General features: G+C 37.5%; 1 protein-coding gene across 6 annotated transcripts in view; it reads left to right on the forward strand.

Annotated features, from left to right (window-relative positions):
- Positions 1-13,903, forward strand: part of LOC135222672 (transient receptor potential channel pyrexia-like) — a 100,127-nt gene that overhangs the window by 59,232 nt on the left and 26,992 nt on the right. Inside the window, exon 1 of one of the 6 annotated variants that reach the window (XM_064260829.1) lies at positions 250-309. The exons of the other annotated variants lie outside the window; for them this stretch is intronic. The gene's annotated coding sequence lies outside the window, so the exon portion shown is untranslated. Of the gene's footprint in view, positions 1-249; positions 310-13,903 lie in introns of those variants that run through there. 6 annotated transcript variants of the gene reach the window in all.

Genomic DNA, 13,903 nt, shown 5'->3' on the forward strand with positions numbered 1-13,903 from the left:
CGCCCTTGAGTTGCGTCGCAAATTCTCTCTGTCGAGTTCTTGAACGGGAAGGAGAGTCTTTTATTTTGTGTACGTGTGAAAAAAAGATAATTTTTTATTTAGTTCAAAGGAGTGATAATCAGCCTTTGCCAAATACCTTTGTACATGATTATTCTAAATCAATATGGTCACGTGGATATGGCTCATGCATGCGCCGACGGCAGAGGAATTTTTTTGAGAAAGGTCAGATTTTGTTTCTAAGTCACTCGACGAGCTTGTCACCAGTGCCAGTCTGCTGGAATCGTCAAAATTCATTGGAATAAAATACTGGTAAATGGTCATGGTTAAGTGTGATGTATTGGGGGAAAATTGACGTATTTTTTTCAACTAGTTGTGAAAAAATGAAAGCTGCAGATCGATCTGAAGCATGATTGAGTTCAACTTACAGGAGCCTTAAATTCTTTTCTTAAATTGAACGCGTAATCCGTTGAACGTGATTATATCTGTAATCTCCCTGCCAATACGTGTCCCAGGGCTCACGCCGAGGGATTTAATAAGAATGCAGTTGGTAATGCGTGATCTCTCCTTTAGAAAATGCTCTCTTCTGTTTGGTTGGTGAACAGATCAATGAAAAGTGAAAGTTTCGAGAGGCATTTCAGACTAAAAAATATTTCAATATAGACTACGGATTGATACCAATACTGTTACAGATTTTAGCTTTTATAAGAGAGAGGAAATTGCATTTGGAAATATTGTTAGGCTGAGAGAATTGGTGTAAATGCATACATAATGATTACTAAAAGTGGGCGGTTTTTTTATTATATACCAGACTCGCGTACGTCACTGAGATACCTGAATAATTTATTCATTGTTTATAACCAATTGATTTTTTTTTTGGAATCTCTAGAATAACACTGCGGAGGGCTATCTGAAAATTATACGTATGGAAGTGCTAGTACCTTTTACCCATGATATTAATCATAAATGTGTCATGGTATCTCAGTTCAGATCAATAAATTGATCAATGAATATTTAGGATAAAATTTAATTTCTCAACTAAATACGAACAGATGTATGTGATTGTGCAGTCTCATGTAATTTACAAAAGCAAGAGAGGATGCTTTCTCTAAGTGTTCACATAATAAACACTGCAATCAATAAATTCAGATAATTTGTTTAGTATACGTAGGTAGTAAGTGGACTTTAATTTTGTAATTAATGAAATAATTGAAGGCAGGAAATTGTGCATAGTCTACGGGATAAACACACTAGTTTTCAGTATAATTCCACGACAACTATCTACTAACAATGTCTCATCATGTAACAGTTAAATACAATTCCGAAAAGTAGGATTTTAATCCCGTGGCTTAGAAAACCACTAAACCACGTTTCCAGAGTAATTTAGTATAAAGATGGTGCCTACCCAGCGTTCTTAGAAACAGGCCGATGAACAGAACACTGAAGAAATGATGAAATAATCCTAAACAGAACCTGTCGCAGAGGGTGTGACCACAGCATGAATGTTGTCAGTGTAGAGAGAGGATAACCAACGCCCATTTCCTGTGGGGGGGACTCGGCCGAGTAGCAAAACAAGCCCCACACGATGTGAATGGGATGTCCGGTATGGTGCCATGGAACCAGACTCTGAATAGAGAGGGTCACCATTTCTCATCCTTTATGTGAGATCCTGCTTTATGGGGCTTCTGTGGTGGTTCACTCTTCGTTATGCCTGTTCTCGTTCGTGTTGATTGGTTTGGAAAGTGTCTTGTTTTCGGTAGATTTATCTCTGAGTCTCTTGTTCTCTAAGGGCTTAGGAGTCTATATAGGCACAGACACGTTTGATTTTAAGCGCAATTTCTATAAAGTATCTGTTCGAGTTTTGTTCTCGTGACAAAGGCTGATGTTGACGAACACTTTTTGTTCATAATATTACAAAACAATGATTATTTTACTTATTTCTTAATTTTCATATCTTTTATTTATTTTGTATTTTTCTCTTCAGTTCTACCTTTCCATCTTAAAACAAAAACTCCTGTAAAATGTCAAACTGTTGAACGAGATGGGCTCAGTAGAGGATTGTTCGTGATGAAGGGAAAAAACTCTAAGGGATTTACTAGTTATGTTTACAGATAAAACTACGTGAGAGGTTGCTTGACTTCGTCTTTGAATTAAATTTTTTTAAGTTGAATTTTGACACCTTTTATATGAACCTTATTTTAAATATGTCTGATTGTCCCAACTCTCATTACTTTACAAATTCCTGGCGGAAGGTTATCTATAAAGTTTTTCTTTTACTTAAGCTTAGTATGTCATAGTTCATTTTGCTACTCAACTATTGGACTACAAATTTTTTTATTCAATTTCTTTAATCTCTTTGTTACTGATAGACTATCAAGTGTCTGATCATTCAACGTTAAGATAACGATCATACCATTAAAAGATGAAAGTGATAAGGATATACGAGTGACTAACAGACGACTAACTTAACGGTACTCAAGAGGTTTACAGAGATTTCTTTAATTTTGAAGAATATAATATTCCGAATCAATGTTCCTTAGTGATTCCAAAATGTCTTAAAAATTCAAATGATATGTTTACACTACTTCGTTCATTCCTTTGCAGCCGTTCGTTCGTTCGTTCGTTTTGGGTTAAACCTCCCTTGTGCTGTCACAATTCTTATGGGCTGCCAGCACAAGGGAGGTTTAACCCAAAACGAACGAACGAACGAACGGCTGCAAAGGAATGAAATAAACAGTGCAAACATATATTTGAATTTTCAAGACATTTTGGAATCACCGAGGAACATTGATTCGAAATATTATATTCTTGAAAATGAAAGAAATCTCTGTAAACCTCTTGAGTACCGTTAAGTTCGTCGCCTGTTGGTCACTCGTATATCCTTATCATTTTAAGCTTGCAAATGGAAGAAAAAAGTCTACGGGGGTTGCACGCTCAATTTCACTCGTGTGAACTTGATGGTGAATTCTCGCATCGAAAAATAGTTTTAAAAATTTAGGTGATTTATTCACTGAAATTCGGGCAATTACTAATGTCATGTGGATTGACAGTGAGAAATACACCTGTAAATTAAATCTCGTACTAATAATACTCTACGACGTATATTATAGTTGCCGCTTAGGTAATGCTTTGATACCTACAATAAAGCGCACATCTTCACATTTTAGTAAGAAAGTAATTTCCAGCCTCGTAAATCACATCAATTACACTTTGCGAGTTGGACCAAGGTTGACCTTGAACCTGGCGAGAGAGTACACATGACACTCAACCCAACACCCAGAGCCTCCCTACCTCTTCCGGAGTGTCTACTGGTCCCCACCTCACCCCACCCAAACCCCCAACCCCCATCCTACCCTACCCCAATCCCTAATCCCCATTCCCCATCCTGACTCTCGAACCGCTATCCCTAACAGCATCTCTGTCCCTTCCGGTGTTCGCTGATTTTTACCCCCATACGTCACCAAACCGGTTTCGATTGTCCGTTTCGCCTTTGTTTTGGTAACTGTCTCGGCTAGACAGATTCAATCCGCGTTTCTTGACGTAGGTTTGCAATTTCCTTTATACAATCTGTAATTAGTATTAAGGTTTAAAAAGGTTTTTCTTTATTTTTATTAGTTATAATGGTTAAAAAAAATTATTTTTATTTTATTTTTATTATCATTATTTTATTCTCTTTTTCTGTTATGTTATTTATTACTTTTATTTTTATTATCCTTAATTTTATTATCATTATTTTCTTATTTTTATCTTTCTTTTTATTGTTTTTAATTTTATTTTCTATTTTTTGTTTTTTATTTATTTTTATAGTTTTTATTTCTATTATCATTATTATTATTATTTTCATTTTTTTATACTTTTATTTTTCATTTTTATTTTGGGTTCGAGTCTTTTGTGTTAATCAAATCTGGTGTATCGAGGTTTCAACCTATAGCCATTTATCGATGGACGAGATGAATTTGGAAAAGACTCTATATACTTTAGGTGTTTTACCTTGCCGTACCTTAGAGTATTGTGAAGATTTTTGTCAATTTGTGAGCGAAATCTATTTCTGAATCTGACGTGTCATCTGAGTTGAGGTGAGGGAATAACTTTTATCTTAATATATGTAAAGTATTTTAGCAATCTTTTAAGTAAACAGGGATTCAGGATTTTCGAAAAGAATGCCTGTCACATGTGTGCAGATATTCGTCCATTTACCCTGACAGAGAGAGAGAGAGAGAGAGAGAGAGAGTAAGCACAAAAGACATAATGCACATACTCGTAAAAAGTCGATGTATCGTTGTTTATATGACATTAAAATCACTTTTATGGCATAAAATCGTTCTCTTTCCACCAGCCTCTTCTGAGAGATATGATCACGGTTTCCGTTCTCGTAAAGGATTGACCTTTTTATTATGAATACATTCCTCGAATTATGACATAACGTTAAAATGACGCATGGTAAATGACGTGTTACTCAAGTTAGCAGTTTTACTAAAGTTTAAGCATATTTTTTCATAATGAGTTAAACGAGTTAAATCACTGTAAAGGCGATTATTTCACAGCGGTTGGCTTTTGAGTTGTTTGAAATATATATAAGATCGTCGTACTTTGATATAGGTTTTGATCACTGGAAAACAATGGGTTACGCTAAAACAAAAAGGTTTCAGAGGAATTTTGCGTTTCTCGATACTTGACAAGTTTAAATGCACTAACAGTGCTTTAAAGGATATGAAAAGAGAAAGAATCCCACTCAATTACAGCGTAAAGCACAACATGAATATTGTTATGCCTTCATCGTAATTACAATATCAGTAGTTAGTCGTTTTGACCATTCCTAAATTCAAAAAAGTGTAAATAACCAATGTTTTTTATCTATCAGTCAGCGTTCCCACGAAAACTGAAATAATTTAGAATATTGTAATAGAATTTTATATCTTTTATCATTTTCCTTTGCTGCTGTACGTTTATTATCCATTTCCCCCGACCTCAGTCATTAATCCCTGGGTGGTAAAGAGTAATATTCGGTTAAGCTCTCCTGAACCGAAACTACTCTCCAAGCTCTCTCTCTCTCTCTCTCTCTCTCTCGTTCTCCTCTCTCTCTCTCTCTCTCTCTCTCTCTCTCTCTACTTTTTCTTTTGACCCCCTCGAGCAGTTATGTCTCTCTCTCTCTCTCTCTCTCTCTCTCTCTCTCTCTCTCTCTTTACTTTTTCTTTTGACCCGTCCCGAGCAATGTTATGATGATCATTTCCAACATTTTACGTTCGATATTAATACCACTCCATTTTCTCCATATCAGTGATGCTAGGTTGGAGTCAGACGTCGAGAGAGAGAGAGAGAGAGAGAGAGAGAGAGAGAGAGAGAGAGAGAGAGTGGAAGAGGGGGAACTGACTCGTTTTATGCTAGCTCAGGTTAGGCTTTTCGCCACACTCATCATAAATGAAAATTACATTGCTTACAGAAGCGAGGTTATGACCAGAGGTGAGGAAAGGGACTTGGACGTTAATGAAAAAGGCCAGTGTGTGTGTGTGTGTTTGTATGTTTGTGTACGTGTACATGTACATGTACGGGCACTAGTGTTTTGTGTGTACTGTTTCCCCGGAAGTGAAAGTATATCTGCGAACAAAATAAAAATTTAAAAAATGGCTGTTATAACATTATAGTGTAAGTATAGTAGTATTCATACTTACAAATTGATTTACTGAATGATAATGATAAATGATGATGGTATATTTTTACATATAAGACCAAAACTTATCCTTTTTATAAAGACTTTCTTTTCTTGACAATCATTCTTTTTTTTTTTTACTCATTCTTTTTGGAACTAGTTTCGTCAGTTTAGAACAGACACAGGCAATAAAATGCTGAACTGTAATTTCGGTAGTTTATAGGAATCATTGTAGATCACTAAGCAAAAGTAAACATTGTACTTTAAATTAATATCGATATCCCACCTAATTTACTTTTGACTGGTTAAATGAGGTTGTCAAAATGTGTACAAAGTTAAAACTGATTTATATAGAAATCTATATGACCGAGTATTATTATTGCCTATCTAATTCCTTACGCATGCAACACATTACCAGAGAAATGGATGAATACCGAATTCATTAAACTGTAGTTACGTGATTATCTATGCACGGCTGGCCCACCCGAAAAGAGAAAAATAAAGAGGTTGGGGAGAGCCGGGATGGTTAGAGTAGTGGGGAGCTTGGGGGTTTGTGGGGGGAGGGGTATAAGGAGAGAAGCTTCGCTTAGGCTTAACCTTTTTTTCCTTCATTTCCTTTTATGATAAATTGGATGCTCATTATAACTTCATTATGGGACTCCATTCGCGAGCAGAGCCCAGAGCGGTGCATTAGCTGCTGCTGGTCCGTTTTCTATATCTCCCCTTTTCTCTTTCTCTTTCTCTCTTAATTCCCTACGCTTTGCTCCTTATTCTACACACTCCTTTTTGCTTACTAGGGGAGTAAGCCTACAAGCTGTTGTTGCTGTTCTTGCTGCTGCTGTTCTTGTTGTGGAGGGGTTAGAAAAGGTCTATGAAAAACTCTTAAAAATATCTTATTTATTTTAATTTGTGATGGTGAAACCACGCTCTATTTGAGCGTAGATTTTAGCACGCACCCCGAGTAAGCTGGAGGTCGGATCATGCCCTGTCAATTTTGGACCCATCTCTTCACTTCTGCAAACGTTTCTCATCTACGTGAACTCTTGCATCCACACTCTTTCATTAAACGTTTCTCATTTCCAAGTCTGGTTCCGTGTTTTCCTTGTTCTATTTTCTTTCCTTTATTTCACTCCTCCTTTACTAGCCTTCCTTACGCCTTCTTCCTTACATCTTTCTTCCTTCTCTCGTATCTTCCTTTTCCCCAGGACCCTTCCCCCTCATGCGGTGCACTGCAGGCATTACTTAAGGTTCTTTGCACGTGCCTTCGGCCCCTAGCTGCAACCACTTTCGTTCCTTTTACTGTACCTCCTTTCACGTTCTCTTTCTTCATCTTACTTTCCACCCTCTCCTAACACTTGATTCATAGTGCAACTACGAGGTTTTCTTTCTGTTACACCTTTCAAACATTTTACTGTCAATTTCCATTGCAGCGCTGAATGATCTCATAGGTCCCAGTGCTTGGATTTTGGCCTAAATTTTATATTCAGCTCAGCTCGGCTCGGCTCAGCTCAGGACCCTTCCTTACACCCTAGGCCTAGTGTATTTGTAGGCTGAAATAAAATCGCGAAGTTTTTTTTTTTACTTAAGTAACACAGCTGTTATTTTAGAAGTTCCTGCTTTAATTCATACGACAGGGACTGGATACCATCTATTCAAATCCATGATTCTACTTAAATGGCGAAATTATAAAACGCTGTGCTGTAGAACATTTTAAAATTTTCATCTTTTTACTCTTGAAATCTGTGAACATTTCATCAAGATCGTGTGTCGAAAATACAGAATAAAAGATAAAAAATAAAACTACTTTCCTTGTGAATAACTATTGGCTACTTATCGACAGGACGTTTGTTTCGAATCCCACTAAATCCTTCCATTTGATCTTTATTCGTGTTCATCCTTCTCTGAGGTATCTATCCTGCGGGAAGAAGGTATGACAAAGAGTAATTGGGGTCACGTGACCTGCACACTCCGGGCCTCATCGCCTGGTGTTCGAAAAAGTGCGGATTATCACGAATGCGGTGGAATAGGTGTTGATTCTTATCTCGTTAAAGAGTTGGGCTTTTTATCTGAAGATTTATAGTTTTTAAAACCAAGAATTGGTGCGTTGTGATGCTTAGTATATTCAAAGAGTAGTTAGACCTAATTTTTGTTTGGGTTAATTAGGTGGCACGTTAACTTTTATATTTCGTAAGTGGTATGTAATTTATTTTATTCTTCGTTACTTTTGATATTGGTGCTATATTTTTTTTTACATAGGCCTACTTTGTTCCTGTTTATTTTTAAATTAAGCATTCCGTATTAAGATTGACATTTCAATATTAAGATAACAATATACAATCTGTCCCATACTGTCGAAGATTGTATATAATCATGGTAGCCTAAAATACAAAGCTAAAATCAAAACGAAGAGATGATGCTTATTAGATTTCATAATAGTAATTTTCAGAATCAATAAATTTAATCTGCACCAAGAAAAAGCAATACAAATTCAATCTCGGGAGAAAAAAAATAAAGAAAAAAATAAAGAAAAAAAATAAAATCCTAATTACGAGATGCGTGCGCGCGTAACTCAAAGCAATTATGATTTGTATTGATCTCTTGTTTAGCGGGTGAGGTTGGGTGGTGATGGCTATCGAAGAACCAGCCTTTGCCAATCTTTTATTTACGGTGAACACGTGTCCCGTACCGAAAGTTTTTCTCACAGTCGTCACGATACCTGGGACACTCCCTCTAGTTCCCCCAACGCCAAATAAAAAATTGCTGTTATAGTTTTTTTTATTTTTTTTACTCTGTGCTCATATTTTTTGGGCGTTAACATGTGACAGAGGGAAAAAAATTAAATTATTTTTTAATACTTAATCATTCGAGAAATTATAGATGATTGTTGGAGTTAGTGATGTTGTAAGACTTTTAACTTCATTTCATTTTTTGGTTAATGTTAGATAAAAAGTCGTCTTAAATAACTTACTTATGCTTCTATTATTTCAGGTACTATAGTTAATTTCCGTAATAAACATCCCTGGCTTACACCAGTCCGTTTTAGAGAACAACGCCACCCCCCCCCCCCACTCTCTCTCTCTCTCTCTCTCTCTCTCTCTCTCTCTCTCTCTCTCTCTATTTCAGATTCTATAGTTATATTCAGTTGTAAACTTACCTGGTTTACAGCAATCCGTTTTAGAGAATAACGCCCTTGCCACTCTCTCTCTCTCTCTCTCTCTCTCTCTCTCTCTCTCTCTCTCTCTCTCTCATTCAAACGGTAATTAGTAACCCGAGTTCATTTGCGGTATCGATTCTCATCTCCGGCCAGCCGATAATTAATTCTCATTACGCTTCTTCTCCTTTCCTCACCTCCTCTTCCTCTGTTTGTGTTTAGGTCTCGGTGGCGTCGATTAATCGGCGATTATTGTTCGTCTTGGCCCTTTGATGTTTGTTTGTTGGCAGAGAGAGAGAGAGAGAGAGAGAGAGAGAGAGAGAGAGAGAGAGAGAGAGAGAGGTCAAATTTCTTTCCTACAATGGCGCGTATACTATCTTACGACGCGAGTGTATTTTGTAAGTATGTGTGAGTGCTATATGCGTATGTTTATGGACGTGCGTTTTGCTTATGATATCGTACCGGTATTTTGAACAATATATTTGTAAAATATATTCAAAAGACTGGTTCTTCAGGAGTTAGTGCAGTATTATCTTTAGACTTGTTCGTTTGAAATTCGGTCTGTAAGGAACGTAAGTATTTATAGCTAAAATAGACGTTAAGGATAATTGTGACAAATGCAATACTTTAACTAATGAGAGACTCAAATTGCGTTAGTACAGTTTCGTGTTGATGAGTCCCAACCACAGTCTGTCTCGATTGTGTGTGTATGAGAGAGAGAGAGAGAGAGAGAGAGAGAGAGAGAGAGAGAGCACTCTCTGAAGGCCCACCAATAGTACATTGGTATGTTTAACTTGGGAGGGGAGACCTGGAAAGTTTTGATGAATTGCTGACTTGCTTTGTGTTATCGAACAGTTTTCGTCTAAGTTTCCGTTAAAAGGGGCGAAAAACTTTCCCTTCTGAAGCTGAATAAAGAGAGATTGAAGTATTCTTATTTGGTTATAGCTTAACTTGAGAGAGCACGTAAAATAACGCTAATTCTCGTTTAACTCTTCAAGAAAAATCCATATGGAAATGAGTCTGATTTTAACAGTAGTGTGAATTCTGTTGATAGCCGAAGTTTTTCTTTAGAAAAATATCCCTTTTTCTTTTTCTACATTAAATTTCGCTCTTTGGAGCTTTTGTTTTCCATTGCAGATTTCATAATTTTCTCAACTTTCTCCTGAATATTATTGCTCTAATTTCACACTTAAAGTAGATTTTTTGGGGGGCTGCTGATGGCTAGACCAAGAAAGTCAGAATAAAATGTTATTTTCTTTATGTGCTCTGTTCCGTTTCATGAGAGCATTACGTATATGCTTTTTAAGGTTTTTACTGCTAAAGACAGTATCTCCTTTAGTCCGTTTCTGCTCCTCTCTCTCTCTCTCTCTTTCTCTCCCTCTCCCTCTATCTCAGTTTTCCCTCGAACATCCAATTATCAGAAGGGTGTGAGAATTCAAGACTTCCTCGCTAAGAGTCCAGACCACTCTACTTGTGTTGATTTTGAAATATGATCCGTGGGTCGAACGCCACGCCTCTAGTTGGCCAAGCTGAAAAAAAAGGAATCTCTCTCTCTCTCTCTCTCTCTCTCTCTCTCTCTCTCTCTCTCTCTCTCTCTCTCTCTCTCTAGTGGGGATGCTGGATTTTCGACATTTTCATTGTTATGCTGTGCATTTTGCAATTAAAAGAAGCTGATACTCTAATAATAATTTTGGAGAAATGAAGTTGGTTTTAGATATCTTAATATTTCAAAGATTTAATTTAATTCTATGGTTTAAAGACCCTTGTCATTTGTAGTGATATATACTATCATTTTTTGTGCAATTTTGGGAGTACAATAGTTCGAAGTTACGAGGTAATCCTTATAATGCTTCAAACCGATGTAGCCTGTGTCCTCGAGTCTCATCTAGTACATAGTGACGAGTTGATTTTCTTAATAAATTGCTTCTCAGGCTAACAAATGGAAGAACACTTGAAAATAGTCTCCTTTCGAAGGAAAAAACTGAACAATTTGAACAATAAATTTCAAAATGGTTACGCTATATTATTATAAAGTTTCTTGGCCTTCCAAGTCTTGTCAGCTGAATCGAAGCGTTAAAAAGTTTTATCATTATATTTCCAGCGCCCCCGGATTCCATCCATCCCTGCTGGGTCACACAGTCATTTAGGAGTCGCCGTTTTCTGCTCCTCATCAAACGAGAAACAAAAGGCCCAGGGGGCGGGGGTGGGGGTGTGGGGGGGGGGGGAAGAAATTCGGAGATAGGAAGAATAGAAAACATGAGGGGAAGAAAAAAAGTGGAGTCTTCACAGCTCGCTTCATACTGCTGACAGCCATTCCAGGATTCCAGGATTTCTCCCTCTTTTTTTCGTATTATTTCATCTTGTTCCCCTTGCTCGACCCCTTGCCCATTTCGGCGACAAAGAGGGGACCTTATCAGTTACATTTGGGGGACCTTGTTCAACCGAATGGCGCCTTATCTGCCGAACAACTAGTTGGCGCTGGCGGAAGGAATGTCGTTGGCCTGACGCGAGTTTAATGGAATGTCAGGTTTGATATCGCTTTCTATTTGTTTCAGTTATGCCGTTATGGTAACCGGTTCCGCTTGTAGTCTCTGCGTCTGCTTTTATTTTCTGCCTCTTAATGTTGACCGATGGGTAGAGTATTTATCGGTTGAATTAGAAACACATCTCTCTCTCTCTCTCTCTCTCTCTCTCTCTCTCTCTCTCTTGATGTAGACTGACGGATACAGTATTTATCGCTTGAATTAGAAACTCTCTCTCTCTCTCTCTCTCTCTCTCTCTCTCTCTCTCTCTCTCTCTCTCTCTCTCTCTCTCTCTCTCTCTCTCTCATACGTTAGCAATATTCATCCCTAATTTACTTGAAGCTGCTAAAGTGAGTCTGTGTGCAGGGAGTAACAATTTAAGACTAAATTTACATTAGTCATTAAGATTCATACTTTGGTTAAATATTTGCTAGCCTGTTTGTTAATCTAGCGCTGTTAAATTTGAGTCAAATTGAAGTAACTGGAACCTTAGACCAAGCTGTCACTCGCTTATGGAAAGGTTCTTATGACACAGATATTTAATATTAGTGAAGTAATTGTTACTGAAATGCTGACTTATACAATGTGTGTTTTTTTATACACTAAATACCCTCGCTCTCTTCTCCACCCCCCCCCCCCCCCCCCCCCCCCCCCCCCACATTACCCACCAAATCCGAGCAACTCCATTATCCAGATCCCATCTTCTGATCATCCGGGATCCTAGCCAAGTAACTAATGGAACGCAAACGAACTTGGTATGTGTTTTTGTTTTTTCTTTTTTTTACGATCTGGATAATTGATCACTTGAGATTACTGTTGGGATAAGACTTATCCTCTTCGTGGATAATCTGGAAAGGACCAGAGTATAGTATCTCGAGAATGTTGAGCTTTTTAAATGCTAATTTGAACATAGTTTCTGGAGTCATGTGAGCGTAATTTATGTATTTTTATGCTGTTGCTGATAAAACTAGCATTGCCCAATGTGACCACAATTTACGTAATACGATGTTTGTGATGTGTTTATCTTCACAATGTTATTTCTGATCAGTCAATCCTGAAAAAAATATTTTACTTTATATATTGATGAATATAATAAAGAATTTTGTTTTGGGGCATTGGAAGACTTCGTAGGGGAGGTGGTAGAGAAATGTTTTAAGTATATAAAAATTTGCCATCTTTCCAATTATAGAGAACTCGGGCAAAATCTCTCTCTCTCTCTCTCTCTCTCTCTCTCTCTCTCTCTCTCTCTCTCTCTCTCTCTCTCTCTCTCCACTGAAACCCATTGAATGCAGTAAACCGCATTGTGTGAATATAACACTGGATATTAAAATGTCTTTCGCCATGGCACTTGATAAATGGCATCGTTTGGGTATGCATGGTATGCATTCCGATGGTCCCATCAGACGGGTCCCATTTTTAAATTAAGGATTTCTATCAGGCGCAAAAAATTAATTCAAAACAGCTGTGATGGAACATTATTTTTACGTATCATGATTTCCTCTTTGCTGTCATAAACATTCGTAGTTCAGTTTCGTCGACTGACTGAAATAAAATTTCGTGAATTTTAATCGTAAATTAAGAATTTCAATCTGCTGACAAAAAAATGGGCAGATTTATGACGCTCAAAAGGGATGAAATTAATTCAAAACAGGTGTGAAAAAAAACTGTTATGATTTCTCCTTTGCCGTCATAAGCATTCGTAGTCCACAGTTTCGTCGTCTGACTGAAATAAAATTTCGTGACTTAATTTTAAACCCTTCAAACCTTGGAATCCACGTACCTTCATTAACAGCGAAGTTGTACTAAAAAAGAATGAATAATCTTCAGTCGTCAGTGGGTGGTGTCTTGAGGTTCGTTACCATTGGCTGCAGATCACAAAATGGCGGCCAAGGGTGCCACATGTGGAGGTATGATCGATCCAGACCACCCAACGTCCAGCAGGCTCTGCAACTTCCATGCAACGACGAAGCAGCGTCAGGCATTTTGCTGTGCCAGGTGGCACTACTGTGTTTGTGAGTCAGGGAAGTGCCACGTATTCTTTTCTCTCGGGTATAGGAAGCCATTTTGGAGGTTCGAGACATTCCGGAGATATTTTTTTTTTCTCTTGGGCTGATCTTTCTCAAAAGCTGCTGGAATGATCCTGTAGAATCTGTTAAATTAATTGTATAATTCACTAGTCTTTCATACATTATAATTCTATGGAAAGATTGCATTGATGATAGAAAATTCTTGATGATATAAAAATTCGTTACACTGTTATAATTCTCTAAACTGTAAATTCATCCTTGTGTACTCGTGCTGTAAGTTAAGCCTGACTTGAGTTTAAGTCTCTTCAGTTCGTTTTGAAGATTTATATTCATTGTTGGATGTTCCCCGTTGAGCAAATATCATTGACAGGTTCTACTGAATCTGCCTATAAAGGGGGGATAGTCCCGTCAGTGCACCTCATGTGGTGCACTGTAGGCATTACTTAAGGTTCTTTGCAGCGTGCCTTCGGCCCCCTAGCTGCAATCCCTTTTATTCATTTTACTGTACTTCCTTTCATATTCTCTTTCATCTTAATATCCACCCTCGTCTAACAATTGA

Source organism: Macrobrachium nipponense, chromosome 8 (assembly GCF_015104395.2).
Source record: "Macrobrachium nipponense isolate FS-2020 chromosome 8, ASM1510439v2, whole genome shotgun sequence".
In the NCBI taxonomy this organism is placed as follows: Eukaryota; Metazoa; Arthropoda; class Malacostraca; order Decapoda; family Palaemonidae; genus Macrobrachium; species Macrobrachium nipponense.